Source organism: Podarcis bocagei (genome assembly GCF_964188305.1).
Source record: "Podarcis bocagei genome assembly, chromosome: 17".
Lineage (NCBI taxonomy): Eukaryota > Metazoa > Chordata > Lepidosauria > Squamata > Lacertidae > Podarcis > Podarcis bocagei.
The window spans coordinates 31,071,977-31,091,077 of record NC_138143.1 but is presented as its reverse complement, the minus strand read 5'-3'; the positions used below and the strand labels follow the sequence as shown (position 1 = coordinate 31,091,077).

Genomic DNA, 19,101 nt, shown 5'->3' with positions numbered 1-19,101 from the left:
GTATCATTCCCCTTACCAAACTACTGCTAGGGCTGTTCAGGGGGAAAGTGTAACAGTTAAAACTGGAATAAAGATCACACCACTTTGTAACCGAGATGTGTCCATTAGCCATACCTGCTCCCCTGCTCTGGTACATAAGTAGAAAATATTTATTCGCAATCATGGCAAGAGAGAGGTGACATTTCTTTACAGCTACAGCCCCTCACATCTCATGGATATACTTCTCAGGCCTCCCAGGTGGGTTAGCCAGTTCACATTGTCACATTTTATTTATATAATTTATGCACAGAAAACATTTCTACACCACTTTTTGGATTTGCAAACTGCAACAATAAAATGGCATGTGAGCCTCGGCTTCCCTTTTGCACTGTATAATATACATTGAGGATAAATCCTGTAACTATGGAGTGTGCAGTGTTTGGTGGTACACTGCATGGGATGCTTCCCCTCTAACCTTTGCAACGAGCCCCTTTAGCTACTATTTTGGAGGCTCCGGGGAGGCATGATTTGAGCCCATACCTCTTCTGAGGACCTCCCATTGCTCCCTTGTCTAGATCTCTCCACTATCCTCCTCTAAGGCAGGGACAGCCAATGTGATACCCTCCATTTGTTGAGGACCACACGCCCATCATGCCCTACCATTGGCCATTGCAGCTGGGGAGCTGTAGGCCACAACATCTGGAAGGTGCCATATTTGCTTCCCTTGCTCTAAGGCCATGTACCTGGCTGAAGGGGTCAGTCTTGTCCCCAGCTCTGCATTGCTTTGTTCACTCAGATCCACCCATGTTAGGTGCTTAGATATCAACGGGGATTATCAAGAGAGTTACAATCCTCCCATAGGGCTGCCAGGCCGAAAAGTGGCGTCCAAGTGGATTTTTGGCAAATTGGGCAAGATGTCCGAGAAGGGGTGCTAAATATTTTTTTAAAAAAAATCTTTATAAATTTCCAAAAAAAAAAAAAAGACAAAACAATTAATTTTGGGGCAGATGTACCCAAAAAAGGTCAACAACTTTACAACTTTGAACAAACCAAACCAAACTCGACAACTTTGACCTTAAAAAAACCTCAACAACTTTATGATGTGTACCCCTCCAGCTGCTATTTCATTTTGTTCCTATTTATTTCTTTCATATAAATAATAATAATTATACCCCACCCATCTGGCTGGGTTTCCCCAGCCACTCTGGGAGGCTCTCAATCGAATATTAAAAACACAATACAATATAAAAACTGCTCTCCTACCCTTCCAGTGTCTAGGAAGCTTACAGCCATTGAAAGTCACAATTTCATTTAGACAAAACAATGCATTCAACAGTAAAAAAAGGAAAGATAACAGAAGTAGGAACCACAGATACAACACAACCTTGAAGTAAAACAACACTTTTTACAAGACTATGGATTGGGGGTGGGGGATCTGCCTAAAATTTGGAGGAGTCAGTGATTATTACTGGGTATTCTTCAGGGTAAAGAGGAGACAATGCGATGCCAACGCAGCCTTTGGAAGCTCACATTCCCAAACGCCATTGCAGGATCCCAAGGGGGCAGCCGATGCTGGTCTGTGAGGCTGCCTGATACTTTTAAAAAATGTTAATTAGCCGGCTCGCTTACAAGAGACACTCAGCATGCCAAGAGGGATGGAAGGAGAACTCCACAAATCTCCACCGCAATGGAATGGCGGGTGGAAGACGAGAAAGGAAGGCGGAGGCACTGTATTTTCTGCATTTTGTGGTTTGCAGCCTCTTCCCACACCCTGCCCCTGCCTTTATGCCGCTAAGCATTGCGATTGTATTGCTCAGACCCTGATTTGGCAGGACACTAGTCTGGTTTGGAGAAGAAAAGTTATGAAGAAAGAAACACTTCCTATTTTTCTCCCGAATACCCGTGCTCTGGGGTTACTGTCGGTCAACGCTCTCTATCCCAGTTCTCCGGTTACATGTTCCCTGAAGCTTTTTTGTTCTACAAGCAAAATAATCGCTGTCACCAGAGGGCTTGAGGCAAAAGCTGGGTTACTTGAGGATGAAATCTTTTCAGGGCTGTTTAACAACATGCTCTTAGATTAGGGTGGGGGTTGGGGAGAGAAGAACAGGCTTGGGGAGAAAGAAAGAAATTTATTCTTTGATGCCACATCCAGAAACTTCAAAGGTAAAAAACTGATCTAGACCTATAACCACGGATAGAATGATTTACAGTGGTACCTCTAGTTACGAACTTAATTCATTCCGGAGGTCCATTCTTAACCTGAAACTGTTCTTAACTAGAGGTGTGCTTTTGCTAATGGGGCCTCTTGCTGCCACTGCACCGCCAGCACACAATTTCCGTTCTCATCCTGGGGCAAAGTTCTCGACTCGCGGTAACTCTTCCAGGTTAGCGGAGTTTGTAACTTGAAGCGTTTGTAACCTGAGGCGTTTGTAACTCGAGGTATCACTGTACTCCGAATGGCACCCTTCTTTCAATATTCTGATGACATGGGAGGTGCAAGCCACATTGTTAAATGCCATCCAGTGGTTTCTCTCCATGCCAGCACCCCTGGGTGATCCTGACACAAGAATCATAGAATTTTAGAGTTGGAAGAGACTACAAGGGTCAACTAGTCCAACCCCCTGCAAGGCAGGAATCTTTTTGCCCAACGTGGGGCTCGAATCCACAATCCTGAGATTAAGAGCCTCACTGAGCTATCCCAGATAAGAAGGAACCATAGCATGGTGAAGGGTTAACTTGGCGCAGGAAGGAGCAGTGGTCTAGCACTGAACTGTCAATGGAAGAATGGAATCAGTAAGAGCAACAGAAACAATAAACTGGGTTTTTAGTTATAATGCAATTTTTTTAAAAAAAAACAACAACAACCAAGCCTGTGATTCCCCTTTCTGCCAGTTTAGTTGCAAAACTTCTGTGTGGAAAAGAGCATTCCGTATTATTGTCTAAGTGTGCCTCACAAATATGTTCTGAGAACAATGCTCACTCAGAGAGAGCTGCTTGTGTAATGCAGTGAGAGCAACTTGACCCAGAAAACTGGCTCATTCCTGCTTTTCCTGGCTTGTCAAAGTACCCCTGCAGTAAATATAAAGACCTACTAAAAATGCGGGGGGGGGGGGAGTTGGAAAATAGAACAATGTCTAGTGTGGGTGTAACTAATTTACTAATGCTTTCTGGTACAGTCTGTAAGTAATGGAAAGGGACACTTAGATATCAGATCAGAAACACTTCTGTCTTGGCTTCAGATGCCATATTTATCAGGGAATCATCATACACAAAGGCTTGTTTTGAGATGTCACAAGACTGTCAAAGGAATTGGTGGCAATGGCCTCATTCTGATTGGCTAGAAAGGCTTATGAAAGGAATTGCTCTTATCAATAGGAATACCGGAAGCTATTGGTGCATCTAACTCAGTACAGTGGTACCTCAGGTTAAATACTTAATTCGTTCCGGAGGTCCGTTCTTAACGTGAAACTGTTCTTAACCTGAAGCACCACTTTAGCTAATGGGGCCTCCTGCTGCCACCACGCCGCCAGAGCACAATTTCTGTTCTCATCCTGAAGCAAAGTTCTTAACCTGAAGCACTATTTCTGGGTTAATGCAGTCTGTAACCTGAAGCGTATGTAACCTGAAGCGTATGTAACCCGAGGTACCACTGTACTATCTGACTGGCTGAGAGCATTTCTTGAGGGTTTTCAAACAGGAGGAAGACGCTAAACCTGGGATTGTGCCATTGAACCACAACTCTTCCTGATAGCAATTATAAAGCGCTTTCCCACTGCCTTCTGCAATGACAGAATAATTTTGAACCCTGCTCGAGTGACCCATAATTTTAGCAACCCAAGAGCAAAGGCAATTGTACTGGCCTACTAGTAGAACAGCTTTCTCTACAAAGACAGGCTCAGCCAGCCTATAATCGTGAACATGCCCTGAATTCCAGACAATTGGTCTAAAAGAACTCTGCATGTAAGATCTAGAAGGTTTAAAATGGAAAAACCATTATCACTGCAAACAGCACTGGAGAAACAGTGGCTTGAATTTAAACATATCAATTCTCATTGTTTTGAGGGCAGGCAGATAATAACTACCCCCATCTGAATAACTTCAAAAGCTTTTAAAGACAAAGTAATCCCAGATACAGTAAATCCAGGCTAGTGATAAGATTCAGTTGGAATACTTGCCCCTAAACAGGTAAGCTAGGAAAGCAAAGGGAGTGCTTTACTGTCACCCAGCCACAATGATTGCATTTGGCCATGGTATGTAGAATAGTTGGGAAGCAAGGTTATTCCATCCCATTGGCTCCCTTTTGCTCTCATTGTCAGGGAGAAATGAGAAGCAGGGACACCCCCCTCCCTGTCAGCCTTGTGATAAAACAGCTCCATTTGTCTCCTCCACTCCCGCAACTGTTTTTCCAGCTGGTCTTTGTACAAACTTTGCCTCCTCATTAAAACTTGGGGCAACAACTTTTTCTTCCCTCCTCCTCTCTTTTTTATTTGTGTCATGACTTTTAGATGGATCTGATTTACGCCTTGTTCTAAATTACTTCCGGTAAACCAAGAGAGAAAAGAAACATTTCCTTTTTTTATTCTTTTGAGTTCATCATTCCCAAAGACCCTCCTAAGTTCAGGTTATCTTATAAGGCCTAATTATCAGCCAGGCTAACATGGGAAGGGAGAAAGGAGCAGGGGAGATTCACTTGCTTCAAAGGTAAAGGTAAAGGACCCCTGACAGTTAAGTCCAGTCGCGAAGGAGGCTGGGGTTGCGGCGCTCATCTTGCTTTACTGTCCGAGGGAGCCGACGTTTGTCCACAGACAGTTTTTCCGGGTCATGTGGCCAGCATGACTAAGCCACTTCTGGCGAAACCAGAGCAGCGCACGGAAACGTCGTTTACCTTCCCACCGGAGTGGTACCTATTTATCTACTTGCACTTTGACCGCCGACCTTCTGATCAGCAAGCCCTAGGCTCAGTGGTTTAGACCACAGTGCCACCCGCGTCCCTTGCTTTAAACACCTATAATTTCTTGGGTCACTCCTTCATAAATTCACCCCAGTTGAGGAATAGGGATCGTACAGAGTGTTTCAGACCAGAGCTTTCTGACTGCCAGGCTTAGGGCATGCCCAAACTTATATCCCTGCTTCTTCCTGTGTGTTCTGAAACTGTGCAGAAGCCAAAAGTCTTTAGGCATGCTGAGCTTTGCCAATACTGGGTAGTATTTAAAACAAAGATCAATCTGATTCAGCAGCTCTACAAGAAACCAATGTGCCCACAGTGATCACCAAACGCCTGCCCCATTAACCATAGACTTAACTGTATGCCGTACATAAGTGATCACCTTCATTTATGAAACAATATGTGTGCATCTGAATAATAGTAACTTGGAATTGTAAAGTCTGGTAAATAACCAGTAGAGCAATCCAAGCTTCCAATACTCTGAGCTGCGAATGGGAGGGTTGGATGAGGTGGAATTGTCCCTCTGCCCAGCTCTCCCAGGTAAGCTGGCGTCCTGCCAGCCACCAATATGTACAGGCGACGAGGAGGCCCATTGGTGGAATCCATGCCAGCAGAAGTGGGATGTTCTAAGGGCAGAGAGGGGCTCAGCCTGCCAGCAAGGGATCTTCTGAATCTCAAGCTGGTCTCACAGCTGATGTGCAATGACATCCAACCTGATCTGTGCCTGTGCTAGCCTGAAGTTGGCTCAGGAATTGGGTCCAGATTCCCTCCTGATTGCCCTGGCCCCTAATTCCACTCCAGTTCTTGTGAATGGAAGGGTTGCAGATGCAGCAGAGGTCCCGCCGCTCAGCAAAGCCGAGGAGATAATTAAGATTGTGCATGAAACTATCAACAAGCTGTATCAGATCCCTGTAGAGACTATTATATTTGGGGTGGGGGTTAGACGTGAAGATTCATAGCTATGGATGAAGGTCAAATATCGTTAGATTGCAGTGCGGAATATGGTGCAAAGTGCACGTGAAGTTGCACAGGTGAAAGACTCTGTGTATTCATCACAGTTAAAAACAACAACAACAATCTGACCAAGTATGGTTTAAAAGACAAGATTTCAAACACTTCAGATGACTAAAGCAAAGCCTGCCCCCCCCATCTCTCCCTAAAATAATCTGACATCATGGCTGATAAATGTTCAACTTCCCCATAAGTAATCACGAGGCAAATAAGACAGCGCCTTTGAGTTGCTGCACCGCCTCTTCCTCCAGGAACAACACTTGTCATGTTCAGCAAAATCTATCACTGAAACATGCAAACCAACCAGGCATGCAGCCAGTCTGGACGCTGGCAGCCAATCCGCCTATGGCGTAAGCAAAGGAGGTGCTGAGAGTTTCTGAGCCATCCTCTCTGCCCGACACAACAGCCTTGGTTCAAAGCAGCACGACTGCGTACGATATGGCAGGGTGCACAATCTTCATGACACACAATTTTTTTTGCATCAAATTCCTCAGGTGGTCCCAAGGCAGGGCTCAACTCTATCCTCCTGGAGTGGAATGGCAAATAAACAACACGATGCCTTGCCATGTGCATCAAACACCCTGTTACTTTAGTCAAAATAAACAAATTCCTTCCAGTAGCACCTTAAAGACCAACTAAGTTAGTTCTTGGTATGAGCTTTTGTGTGCATGCACACTTCTTCAGATACACTGAAACAGAAGTTGCCAGATCCTTCTATATAGAGAGAAGGTGGGGAGGGGTATTACTCAGAAGGGTGGTGGGAATGGGAGATTGGCAGATAGCTGAGATGAGCCTGTTGACGACTCTTAACGACCATGGAGAGACCTGGTTTGAACAAAGACATTGGATTCTTATTACAGGTAGGTAGCCGTGTTGGTCTGCCATAGTCAAAATAAAAAAATTCCTTCCAGTAGCACCTTAAAGACCAACTAAGTTAGTTCTTGGTATGAGCTTTCGTGTGCATGCACACGAAACCACCTTCCCACCACCTTCCCACCTTCGTGTGCATGCACACGACACCACCCTCCCCACCTTCTCTCTATATAGAAGGATCTGGCAACTTCTGTTTCAGTGTATCTGAAGAAGTATGCATGCACACGAAAGCTCATACCAAGAACTAACTTAGTTGGTCTTTAAGGTGCTACTGGAAGGAATTTTTTTATTTTGACTATGGCAGACCAACACGGCTACCTATCTGTACCTGTTACTTTAGCTGGATTAATTCTAAAACTTTGTTCACTATCTGTGGATGGAATGAGAGAGAGAAAGAGAGGGAGGGGAGGGACAAACTGTCCCTAATTAATTATAACTTAAGGTAAAGGGACCCCTGACCATTAGGTCAAGTTCTGGATGACTCTGGGGTTGCGGCGCTCATCTCGCTTTACTGGCCGAGGGAGCCGGCGTACAGCTTCCGGGTCATGTGGCCAGCAGAACTAAGCCACTTCTGGTGAACCAGAGCAGCGCACAGAAACGCCGTTTTACCTTCCCACCGGATTGGTACCTATTTATCTACTTGCACTTTGATGTGCTTTCAAACTGCTAGGTGGGCAGAAGCTGGGACCGAGCAACGGGAGCTCACCCCGTCGCGGGGATTTGAACCGCCAACCTTCTGATCGGCAAGTCCTAGGCTCTGTGGTTTAACCCACAGCGCCACCCACATCCCCACAGCGCCACCCACGTCAATTATAACTTAATAACTAAACTCAACTGCTTATTTAAAAAGTTACTGGGTCAACTTTTTTAACTTATTCTCCATACAACAGGACTGATATTTCAAAGTTGTAGGCACCTTTGTGTGATCCCCTTTGGTGAGAATTAAAAAAACAACAACCGAGGGGAGCCTAAATCTGCCAGTTTCCATGTTCATCTACAGCAAGGGTACCCAACATAGCAACCTTCAGATGCTTTTGGATGACAACTCCCATCATCCCTGACCACAGATCATGTTGGCAGAGGCTGGTGGGAGTTGGAGTCAAGCAACGCCTGCAAGGCACTACATGGGCAATCCCCACTCTACAGTATAATTGAATTTGCCACAGAAATTCATCCAGGGATTTTTCCTCTGCTCCCAGTTTTGTTCTTTGATATAAGACCAGTGTTCCACTTCCAGCCAACACAGGGCTGCATATGCAGTGCACAGAGCCAAGATTTGAGATAGATCTTCCCTTGAGAGAGTACGGCATCGATCAACCTCAATGAGATGCCTCTAATGATAGCACCATCATTCAACAGCATCGCTCATCCCACTAATCAATACTAAATTAAAGTGGCAAAGTTTTAGCAGTCAAAAATCCCACACTTCATTAAGCTTTGTAGCTGTGCTGTTTGTCTCTGTTAGAAATCTGATCACCATGATGTCATAGCAATTTAAAGCTATATTGACATTTGCAGACCACTATGGCTGCTTCTTGTTACAAGCCATACTCCTCAATGGAGGCCTCCTGCAGACAACCGGTTTGTTCAGCAATCATCCTGATTTGTTTACACAAAGCATTCAATGGTGGTTAGACTATGTCCGGTCTTTATTGAACATTCCTTTTGATTTATTTGCAGGACAGGTACCTGGCAATAAGCATTCACCCTACATTCATCCTGATTTGCTTGCAGTGTGTTCACAGAGTGGCTGGGGCAACCCAGTCAGATGGACAGGGTATTATTATTATTATTATTATTATTATTATTATTATTATTATTATTATTATTATTATTATTACTATTATTAGGGACACGGGTAGCACTGTGGGTTAAACCACAGAGCCTAGGGCTTGCCGATCAGAAGGTTGGCAGTTCGAATCCCTGCAACAGGGTGAGCTCCCATTGCTCGGTCCCTGCTCCTGCCAACCTAGCAGTTCGAAAGCACGTCAAAGTGCAAGTAGATAAATAGGTACCACTCCAGCAGGAAGGTAAACGGCGTTTCCGTGCACTGCTCTGGTTTGCCAGAAGCGGCTTAGTCATGCTGGCCACATGACCCGGAAGCTGTACGCCGGCTCCCTTGGCCAATAAAGTGAGATGAGCACCGCAACCCCAGAGTCGGTCATGACTGGACCTAATGGTCAGGGGTCCCTTTATCTTTACCTATTTTTTTTTTTATTTTTTTTGCATTTTAAAATTTTTTATTAATCTTTCCATATATATACATTAAATCCGTGTTTCATACATCTCATTCTTTTGGACTTCCTTCAACGTCCTTGACATTCATTCGTATTTATCTCTTTATAACGCATTCCAATCTTTCGTACTGCCATTAGTACCATTTTTCAGACATTGTTTTCCATAAGCAATACTTCTTAGTGTTTTACAGTGCCTCTTTAAATCCTACTAGCGTTGTGTTTACTAAACATTTGTTCTCCAGATAATCCGCAAATTTTCCCCAGTCTTCTATAAATTTTTGATCCTTCATATATCTAATTTTCCCTGTTAATTTATCTAACTCCGCATATTCCGTCAATTTTAATCTCCACTCTGTTAACGTTGGGCTTTCTTCCTGCTTCCACTTCTGCGCCACCACGATTCTAGCTGCTGTTACCGCATATTGGAAGATTTTATAATCCTTTCTTTTAATATCTTTTCCGACCATACCTAATAGAAAAGCTTCGGGTTTCTTTACAAATGTGTAGCTTAATATCTTTTTGATTTCATTATAGACTTCGCCCCAGAAGCTTTTAACCTTCCCACATTCCCACCATTGGTGATAGAACGTCCCTTCTTTTTGTCTACATTTCCATCATTTGTTATCTGTTTTATACATCTTGGCTAGTTTAACGGGTGTCATATACCACCTATATAACATTTTTAACATATTCTCCCTTAACAGTACACATGCTGTAAATTTTATATTCACTCTCCACAATTTTTCCCAATTCTCCAATTGAATATCATAGCCGAGGTCCTTTGCCCACTGAGTCATCACTTTTTTGACTTTCTCATCTTTCATGTTCCATTCTAACAGTATTTTATACATACTTGACAGATTTTTCCGATCACTGTTTATTATCTCTCTCTGAAATTTCGATGTCTTTTCATCGTAGCCCCTCTCTTTCACTTCTTTTTTAAATATCTCATTTATCTGATAGTAACTCAGCCAATCGTATGTATATCTTTTTACCTGGTCGTATGGTTTAATTTTCCACTTCCCTCCTTCCTTCAATACCATTTCTTCGTACCTACCCCATTTTTTCCCCATATTGACTTTCTTTACACTTATTAACTCCACTGGTGATAACCAGTGTGGGGTTTTTGGTTCTAATATGTTCTTATATCTATTCCAAACTTCTATCAAAGGTCCCTTAAAGATATGGCTGCAAAATCCCTTATGTACTTTTATCTTATCTCTCCACAAATAGGCATGCCATCCAAATTTGTTCTTATACCCTTCTAAATCCAATAACTCTGTATCCTCCAACTTTATCCACTCTTTAATCCAGCAAAGGCATGCCGCTTCGTAGTACAGTCTCATGTCTGGCAGGGCGAAGCCCCCTCTTTCAGTGGTATCTGTTAATATCTTAAACTTAATTCTGGGCTTCTTTCCTTCCCAGACAAATCTAGAAATCACCCTTTGCCATTCTTTAAAGTTTTTTGTGCCCTTTATTATCGGGATTGTTTGGAATAGAAAAAGCATTTTGGGGAGTACCATCATTTTGACCATGGACAATTTACCCCAGAGTGATAATTTCATCCTTGCCCAAATCTCCAGATTTTTCTTAATTTCATTCCACACTGGGATATAATTATTTTGGTATAGGTCAATATTTTTATTGGTAAGCCAGAGTCCTAAATATTTAACTTTTTTAACTACTTCAATTCCTGTTTGTTCCTGTAGTGATTCTATCTTGTCTTGGTCTAAGTTTTATTATTATTTTATTATTATTATTTTTATTGTCTTGGTCTATTATTATTATTATTGTTGTTGTTGCACTTGCTTCTGCTAGTCATTTGTTCACACGCACACACAGTTTTCAATGTACAGTGGTACCTCGCAAGACGAACGCCTCGCAAGACGGAAAACCCGCTAGACGAAAGGGTTTTCCGTTTTGGAGGCGCTTCGCAAGATGAATTTCCCTATGGGCTTGCTTCGCAAGACGACAGCCCATAGGGAAATATCCGGGACAGTGGGGAAGCGCAGCGCGTCTTCCCCACTGTCCTCGGACCTCCTCCGAAGCCGGGCGGTGGGGCGGGAACGCCTCCTCCCGCCGCCGCCGGGCTTCGGAACGATGCTCCGAAGCCGGGCGGCGGGGAGGGAACACCCGCCCCCGCCGCCCGGCTTCGGAGCATCGTTCCGAAGCCGGGCGGCGGGGAGGGAACACCTTCTGAAGGCGGGCGGGGGGCGAAAGTCTTTGCTCCCCCCTGCCTGCCTGTCCCGGAGGGCTTTTGAAGGCAGGCAGGGGGAGCAAAAACTTTCGCCCCCCGCCCGCCTTCAGAAGAGGTCCAGGACCTCTTCTGAAGGCTGGCGGGGGGCAAAAGTCTTTGTCCCCCCTGCCTGCCTTCCCAGGGGCTTTTAAATCGCCCCGGACAGCAGAGAAGTCCTCCGCTGTCCCGGGGCGATTTTAAAATGCCGCCCGCCAGCATTTTAAGATCGCCCGGACAGGGGAGAAGTCCTCCGCTGTCCCGGGGTTTTTTAAAATGCTGGGGGTGGAAAGAAAAGCCCTTGTCCCCCCCCCCAGCCTTCAGAAGAGGTCCGGGGACAGACTGTCCCCGGACCTGGTCTGAAGGCGGTTTCCCTAGGAACGCATAAATTGATTTTCAATGCATTCCTATGGGAAACCGTGCATCGCAAGACGAAAAACTCGCAAGACGAAGAGACTTGCGGAATGAATTAATTTCGTCTTGCGAGGCACCACTGTACAGTCATACCTTGGTTTTCGAACAGCTTAGTTCTCAAATGTTTTGGCTTCCGAATGCCGCAAACCTGGAAGTGAATGTTCCGGTTTGTGAACTATTTTTGGAAGCTGAATGGCCGATGGGGATTCCATGGCTTCCGATTGGCTGCAGGAGCTTCCTGCAGCCAACCAGAAGCCGTGCTTTGGTTTCTGAACATTTTGGAAGTCGGACAAACTTCCGGAACCTTACCTTTTTGTAGAAACCTCTTCAGTGTTTTTCTAAGGAGGCTACCAGTGGCTCATCGTTTGGTTAAAACTGGAAGGACTCAGTGGGTGGTGTTTGTTATTTGTGGGTTTTAAAAGGGTCTCCTACTTCCTCCTGCATGATTTATTATTTAAAAAGCAAAAAAGGTCCTTCTCTCATATATATATATTTCTTTTTAGAATACTCATTTAAACAACCTTAAAATATCGGTGACTTCCCTTCTTCTCTTTCCATGTTTCATTTTGCATATCATAAATCCCTGCATATTTTACATAAACGAAACCATTCAGTATTCCATTATTGCATCCATCAAAACTTATTTACACTGTTGAATTTATCTTAATGCTGCCAATGTTTTCAAGTGTACACAATTCCCTCCCCCCCATATATTCAATAAACGTTTTCCAATCTTCTCTTAAAAAGCGGGGTGGGTGGGAGTTCTGGACAAAAGATATACTGTAGGAACATAATTGACATATGACATGCCCTATGATATCCCTTAACAGTTCACATTGAGTCTCACCAGCTGCAGCAGTTAAAATAGCATGCAAATCGTGCCTCCAAAATAACTGAAAACCACCATAGGCAAAAGATTGAATTGATTCCCCTTCCCATGCTGTTTACACATTAACAGCTGATTATACCCTTGTTCTGTGGTTCTTCGAAGCTAAACTGTCAGGTGAAGAGCCCCTAACTTGCAAAGTTACTCAGTGTGTGTTCTCAGCATGATAAACTTTAACAGCTGGAGATAAAGGTACATCATTGATAAGAAGTACATTTCCCGTACTTGGCTCTCAATAAAAAAAGTAGCTGAGTCAATGCATGTGCACATTCTGATAGCAGAGTTCTGAAGAGAGCTACAAGGTCAGTCAGAACTTCGGTCCTTCTGTGCAGAGAGATTCAGCTGGAGGCAGATTACTGTTAAGAGCTGACTGAAGGAGCTATCCTGGTTCAGGATATTCACCTCTTTGCACAGTTGTTTTTAAAACTGAGAAAGAGGACAAGGGAAGGGTAAGAGTACACTGGGAACCAATGCCTCACTTGGTTCCATCTTTAAAAATGGCTGTCTCTAGTCTAAGCTTGCTATGGATGCAACTAACTGAAGGAAGAACGTACTCAGAACCTCTTGTGCTGAAGGATATTATGGTAGGAGAAATTGCTCCCAAGGAAGAGAACTTGGCTACAACATATATGCTGTGCTCTAATATACTGTTCCACAGCTCATTAGAACACATTGTATCTTGAGGCCTGTTCCTTGGTTTGGTTTTGATCAATCCAGTGAAACTCTGTTACTGGGGATTTAAATTCCAATAGGAAGACAAAGAATTAGATCTGAATATTGCTTGAGTCTCAGAGCCTCGTTGCGGGAGAGGCCTCTTGTGCTTTCTAGTTATAACTACACCCATTTGCATGATTAACAAGTACGGCAAGAAGTCCAGTAAGTCCCAACATCATGGCCCAAGATCCCCATTCCAAGCCCCTGAGACCCTAACAGAAATGTCAAAAACTCATCTGTGCAGACTGACATGTTAATGGCAGCAGCATGGCTAAAAGTCAGCATGGGCCCAGTACAATTAATTCAGCTGCAAGGAGCTCAGAAGGGCTGTGTGAACTAGCCTCAAGTTTGAGGAAGGGTAGGGCTCAGTGCAGGGACATGGGTGGTGCTGTGGTCTAAACCACTGACCTCTTGGGTTTGCCGATTGGAAGGTCGGCGGTTCGAATCCCCACAACGGGGTGAGCTCCCATTGCTCGGTCCCAGCTCCTGCCAACCTAGCAGTTTGAAAGCACGCCAAAAATACAAGTAGATAAATAGGTACCACTCTGGAGGGAAGGTAAACAGCATTTCCATGCGCTGCTCTGGTTTTCCCAGGAGTGGCTCAGTCATGCTGGCCACATGATCCGGAAAAACTGTCTGCGGACAAACGCCGGCTCCCTCGGCCTGTCAGGGGTCCTATACCTTTTTTTTTTTTTTAAGGCTCAGTGCAGAGGCAAGAAATTCCTGCTGGAAAAGCAAGTTGCAAAATTTCAAGAAACTGATGCCAATTCCATGTCTTTCAGGGGTTAAGAAACACAATTTTGCCAAATGGCTGACAGGGGCGCAGGTTGGAAGCATGATGTCTGACCTTGCAGCCTTTATGTCCTATTGTGAGTCTAGTTTGTGTGTGCCATGATATCAACGTTTTGACTCAGCCGTACCTTTTAGATACAGGCAGTTAATAGCATTACAACTGCACCCACTCTTGAGATTTATTTCTGGCTCCGACCCAAAAAGTGACTCAGTGAAACGGAGACACAATATACAGTCACGGATAACAAATGTTTGGCTCCTAGTCCTTGTAAGAAATGGCTAGACTAAATGTGGAATCACTGCCCTGAGATTATCAATCAAAACAAAGCCACTAAGTCATGCCACAGAAGCAAATTGAATCTGGCACAAGTAAAGTTTGGAACACAGTGCTCAACAATGGTGTAGAAATAATATTTTCATTTCTTGGGACTGCCATGTTCCGGGAGCAATTCAATCTGCATATTTTTATGTGTGGAATAGTTTTTAAATGTTTGTATTTTTTTACATATGGAGAGGTTTTTAGACTTGTTTTATGGTTGCAGCTGTTTTATTTGCTTCACAATTGTATATTATATGGCTGTAACCAGACTTGGGACCTATGTGAACTGGCGAGTAAGAAATCTAATACAATAAATAAATGGTGGGGGAAACAAATGGTGTTTCTCCCCTGCAAACCTCCCCTTGATTTTAAAGGTTGCTCCCTTAACCCTTAGTCTATTATCACGTTGTTATCTCAGAAAACAAGAATGATCAGAGAGCATCGGCTCAAGAAGCAATTTTTACAATAGCCCAAATGAAGAAGCCACATATTTATTCCCCTTCCCCCCAAAAAACCTATGCCCAAGGGATTCATTCTGTCCAAAATGTTCCTCCAAGCATTAAAATGCATCAGAAACTGATGGCAATAATCAGAAGGCAATTGCTTGAGGAAAAAAATGATATTATCTCAAAAACAAACCACCCCATACAATGGGTCCTTTTTACACCATGGCTGATGTTTTATGGGAAAGGCAAGAAGACTCTCCTGGCTGGTGGTGGTTTCTTCCTGACTTCTTCAGGCAAATAATCTCCAATTACGAACCAACCCTAATATCTCTTAAACAATCTATTAAGTTCCATTTGAGCACTGCTCTGGTTCTTATTAGCCATGGCTCTTGCCAAACATTTATTCCACTATTCTTGATGTTCCAGTTCATAACAATCTCCAAAATATATGGTTTTGTACTTAACAACTACATTGTAGCCCAAGTCAAAAAAGTTCCGTCTCTCATGGCCCTTCCTTCACCTTTATTCGGCAAAGGTGCAATCCTGTCCTCATATATCCATATTTCAGTCCAGCTGACTTGAGCACATAGTGATGTGTGAGGGTTGCTTCCTATTGTATTTGCAGAGCACAACCCTATCTTCTCTCAACTTCCTTTTTCCTAGGCTCAAGAGGCAAAGGTCTTTTAACCTCTTCTCAGTAGTAAAGGATCAGGAGAGCACACAAACGCCTCAAGGCCCTGAATATCTGGAGTCAACAATAATTGTAACGACCTTCCACAACAATGTCACTAGGCCACCAAAGGTCATACTAGCTGTGATATTTAAAGTGTCCTTGTATTTAACCATCATTTTCTTAAAAAAAGAATAGCAGCCACAGGGGGGCAGGGATGGGGCGGCATCAGGATCAGAAAGGGAGAAGGAACCGAACTTTCCTCTCCTTTGCTCCTCTGGCACCACTATTTTAAGGTTACCAGATTTTTTCAGTGAATCCGGGGACACTTTTGTATGGGGACTGATTTGTAAATACGGGGACTGTCCCCGGGAAATGGGGACGTCTGGTAACCTTACATTTGCATTCGGGAGGAAGGCTGTGGTTGGTGCCAGTGAGGGATTTCTTCCTAAGGCAAACACCAGCCCTGGTTTTTCAAAGAAGTAACATTCCTAGTCCCATTTGGGAATTCTCTCCTTGTATGGAACACTGAAGGAATTTTGAAAGGTGAACAAGCAGTGGCTTTGAAAGGGGACGTGGTCTTCAGAGCTTCGACCCGCAACACAGTTTTGCCAAAAAGCAAAAACAAATGTGGAGAGGTCTGCTTTGGCAAGACATCCTGCAGCGGGGTTGGAGTAGATGAATCTTGGGGTCCCTTCCAACTCTACGATTCTATGATCCTAGGAATTCTGGAGGAATCCAAAACAGTTTTGATAAGACTAGCAAAACATATACAGTACCTGGAGGTGGGGGTGAGCAGGCAAGGAGTTGCGACACTGTGCTGGTATAGTTGTTGACATGTCCCAATCTAGTACAGTGGTACCTCAGGTTACAAACACCTTAGGTTACAAACACTTCAGGTTACAGACTCCACTAACCCGGAAGTAGTACCTCAGGTTAAGAACTTTACCTCAGGATGAGAACAGAAATCGCACGGCGGCAGTGGGAGGCCCCATTTAGCTAAAGTGGTACCTCAGGTTAAGAACGGTTTCAGGTTAAGAATGGACCTCCACAATGAATTAAGTTTGTAACCAGAGGTACCACTATATAGAATATTATTTTATGATAAGCTCAAATGGGGCAAGCCAGAGAGCTTTAGGTAGAGAACTGGCAGCAAACATGGCAGCTGCAGAATGGCTGGAAAGTGGCAGTGGGAGGGCATAGTTTGGAAGGGTCCTGCTACTCTCCTCCCAGTTGTACCATCCCTGCAACTTCTCATCTGTTTTGTCTCACTGTGGGCCAGATGAAGCAATGCAAAAAATAAAAATAATAAAAACCCGGCATGCAATTATGGTGTTATTATGGAACACACTGTTCTGACACGGAAAGTGAAGTAAAAGCCTGCTGCCCAGATGTTTGTGATAGCTGCAGGAGCAAAAGCTTAATATGGCTTTATGGTTCCTGGTGACATCTCAAAGCCAATGGAGTCTGGATCATACCCCACCTGCCAGTGTGTGGGGATAAAGGAAATATTTTTGCCATTCAAATCTAGCCAAAGAAAAATGCCTGAGTTTTGCAGCCCCGGGGGAGCTGCATGAGTCTGCTGTTGCTTTGGGGGGGGGGGCAGCACTGATTCAATGTTGGTAACTGCCCATGGTAAATAAACAGATATTACAAAAGCATTGTCAAGTACAGTGGTACCTCGGGTTAAGTACTTAATTCATTCCGGAGGTCCGTTCTTAACCTGAAACCATTCTTAACCTGAAGCACCACTTTAGCTAATGGGGCCTCCCACTGCTGCCCTGCGATTTCTGTTCTCACCCTGAAGCAAAGTTCTTAACCTGAGTTACTATTTCTGGGTTAGCCGAGTCTGTAACCTGAAGCGTATGTAACCTGAAGCGTATGTAACCCAAGATACCACTGTACTGTCTCATCACGAGGAAAGTCACTCTGTAAAAAGGTGCCCTCAGATTTCCTACTCCTTGGGGAAACTGAAAACCTGAAGTAGCATGCAAGTTTGAAGGCCTCCTCTTTATGCTTTAGAAATAATGGTCATCTAATCCTGAAAGGTGCTTTTCATTTCTGTGCACGGTCTTTCTTTTCCATTTGCTGGCAACAGAACCCTGAAGCTATAGGTCATTGCTACAACAGCTTCTGACGAATTTTCCCGGAGACTGTGTGAGTGTAACATAAAGGACAAGCACCCTTTTGTTCACCACAGCTCGCACCAACAATATGGTGTCTGTCATACAAACATTCTGAATTGCAGTGCACAATGTTCTTCTTTTTTTAAAAAAAAAGTATACACATTCAACTGCACATTCTCAAGTTGCCTTATAAAACAAACATGTGCTTGCCCCAGACTTTGTTTATCCAATCAATTTGCTAGCTTTCATTTTATTAGCATTAACACCATACATTTCACTTTTCGCTGCTGTTGCCATTCCTTTCTCCAGCACCAGGGTATTGGTTAAGAAGAGCGTGAGCTGCAAAATGCTGACAGTTCATAGTTTGCATCGGCCATGCGCTCACTGTGTGGCCTTAGCAAAGTCACTGTTTTCTCAGCCTCAGCTAGGCCCCTGCCCAGCCGTCAATCTGCAATATCGATGGAACAGCAATGGCCTGTCGCCAGGATTACTGAGATCACTTTTATGAAGTGCCTTATACACTTGAAATGCAAAGTGTTGTTTATTAATATTTTGCTCAACTCTTGTCAGTGTTTCATATCTGTAGAAGACTTTCAGGAAACGTCAGCTCTATTGCAGAACAAGAGGAGGCGCATGCTTGTTCTCTGAAGTGCAACATCTTTTGTTGTATGCACGCACACACAAAATACTCTTACGCACATGTGTTTCCGACACATGCTAACCATGCACACATACTGCTTCACATCCCACCAATGCTCAAAGTGAGACAAGGTATCACCCCACTTTTCTTTTTAAACAGGGAAACAATCAGATTGGGCCTAACCATCCTTTCCGTACTCACTTTGAGCACTGTATATCACTCTCAAACACATGCACACCATGTTTTATTATGTTTTTGTATATGCTGAAAGCCACTCAAGAGTGGCTGAGGCAACCCTGTCAGGTGGGCGAGGAACAAATAATAAAATTTATTATTATTATTATTAGTCAACATTCCAATAAATAATCCGTTGACTAACATTTCAATAGCGCTGGCTACTCTCTTCTCTATTGAACACCTTCCCCATCTGTTCCTAGCACTCATACTTAAAATGAAAACAAAGTTCTGAAGGATGTGAATTTGGAAACTTCGTATACATTTCATACCTCAGCAGGTTAGGGAGAGCTCATTTCAACATATTTAACAGGTCTAAGTGGAATTCTCATCCCATTTGGAATCTTAATTGGATTGGAGCTGATATTGTGTGTGTACTGTGGTTTTAAACTGCATTGTTGTAATTTTAAAAAATTGTTTTTATACATGTCACTGTTTTATATAGATGAATAATTACAAATAGAGTTAACAATAAAATTTAAGCTCAGAGATACTCATTACTCATTTAATCCTGCAACAAGTAATTACCTCAGGTCTTCTTCCTCCCTTTAATCAAACTTATATGCTTTTATGGTGTTAGCT

At 43.6% G+C, this 19,101-nt stretch overlaps 1 protein-coding gene and 1 long non-coding RNA gene across 2 annotated transcripts in view; one reads left to right on the top strand and one right to left on the bottom strand.

Annotated features, from left to right (window-relative positions):
* The window catches only part of LOC308577017, a 243,969-nt gene that overhangs the window by 24,511 nt on the left and 200,357 nt on the right, over positions 1–19,101 (top strand). The gene's annotated exons all lie outside the window — the stretch shown is intronic.
* Positions 1–19,101, bottom strand: part of ABCA1 (ATP binding cassette subfamily A member 1) — a 111,278-nt gene that overhangs the window by 60,528 nt on the left and 31,649 nt on the right. The window lies entirely within an intron of this gene.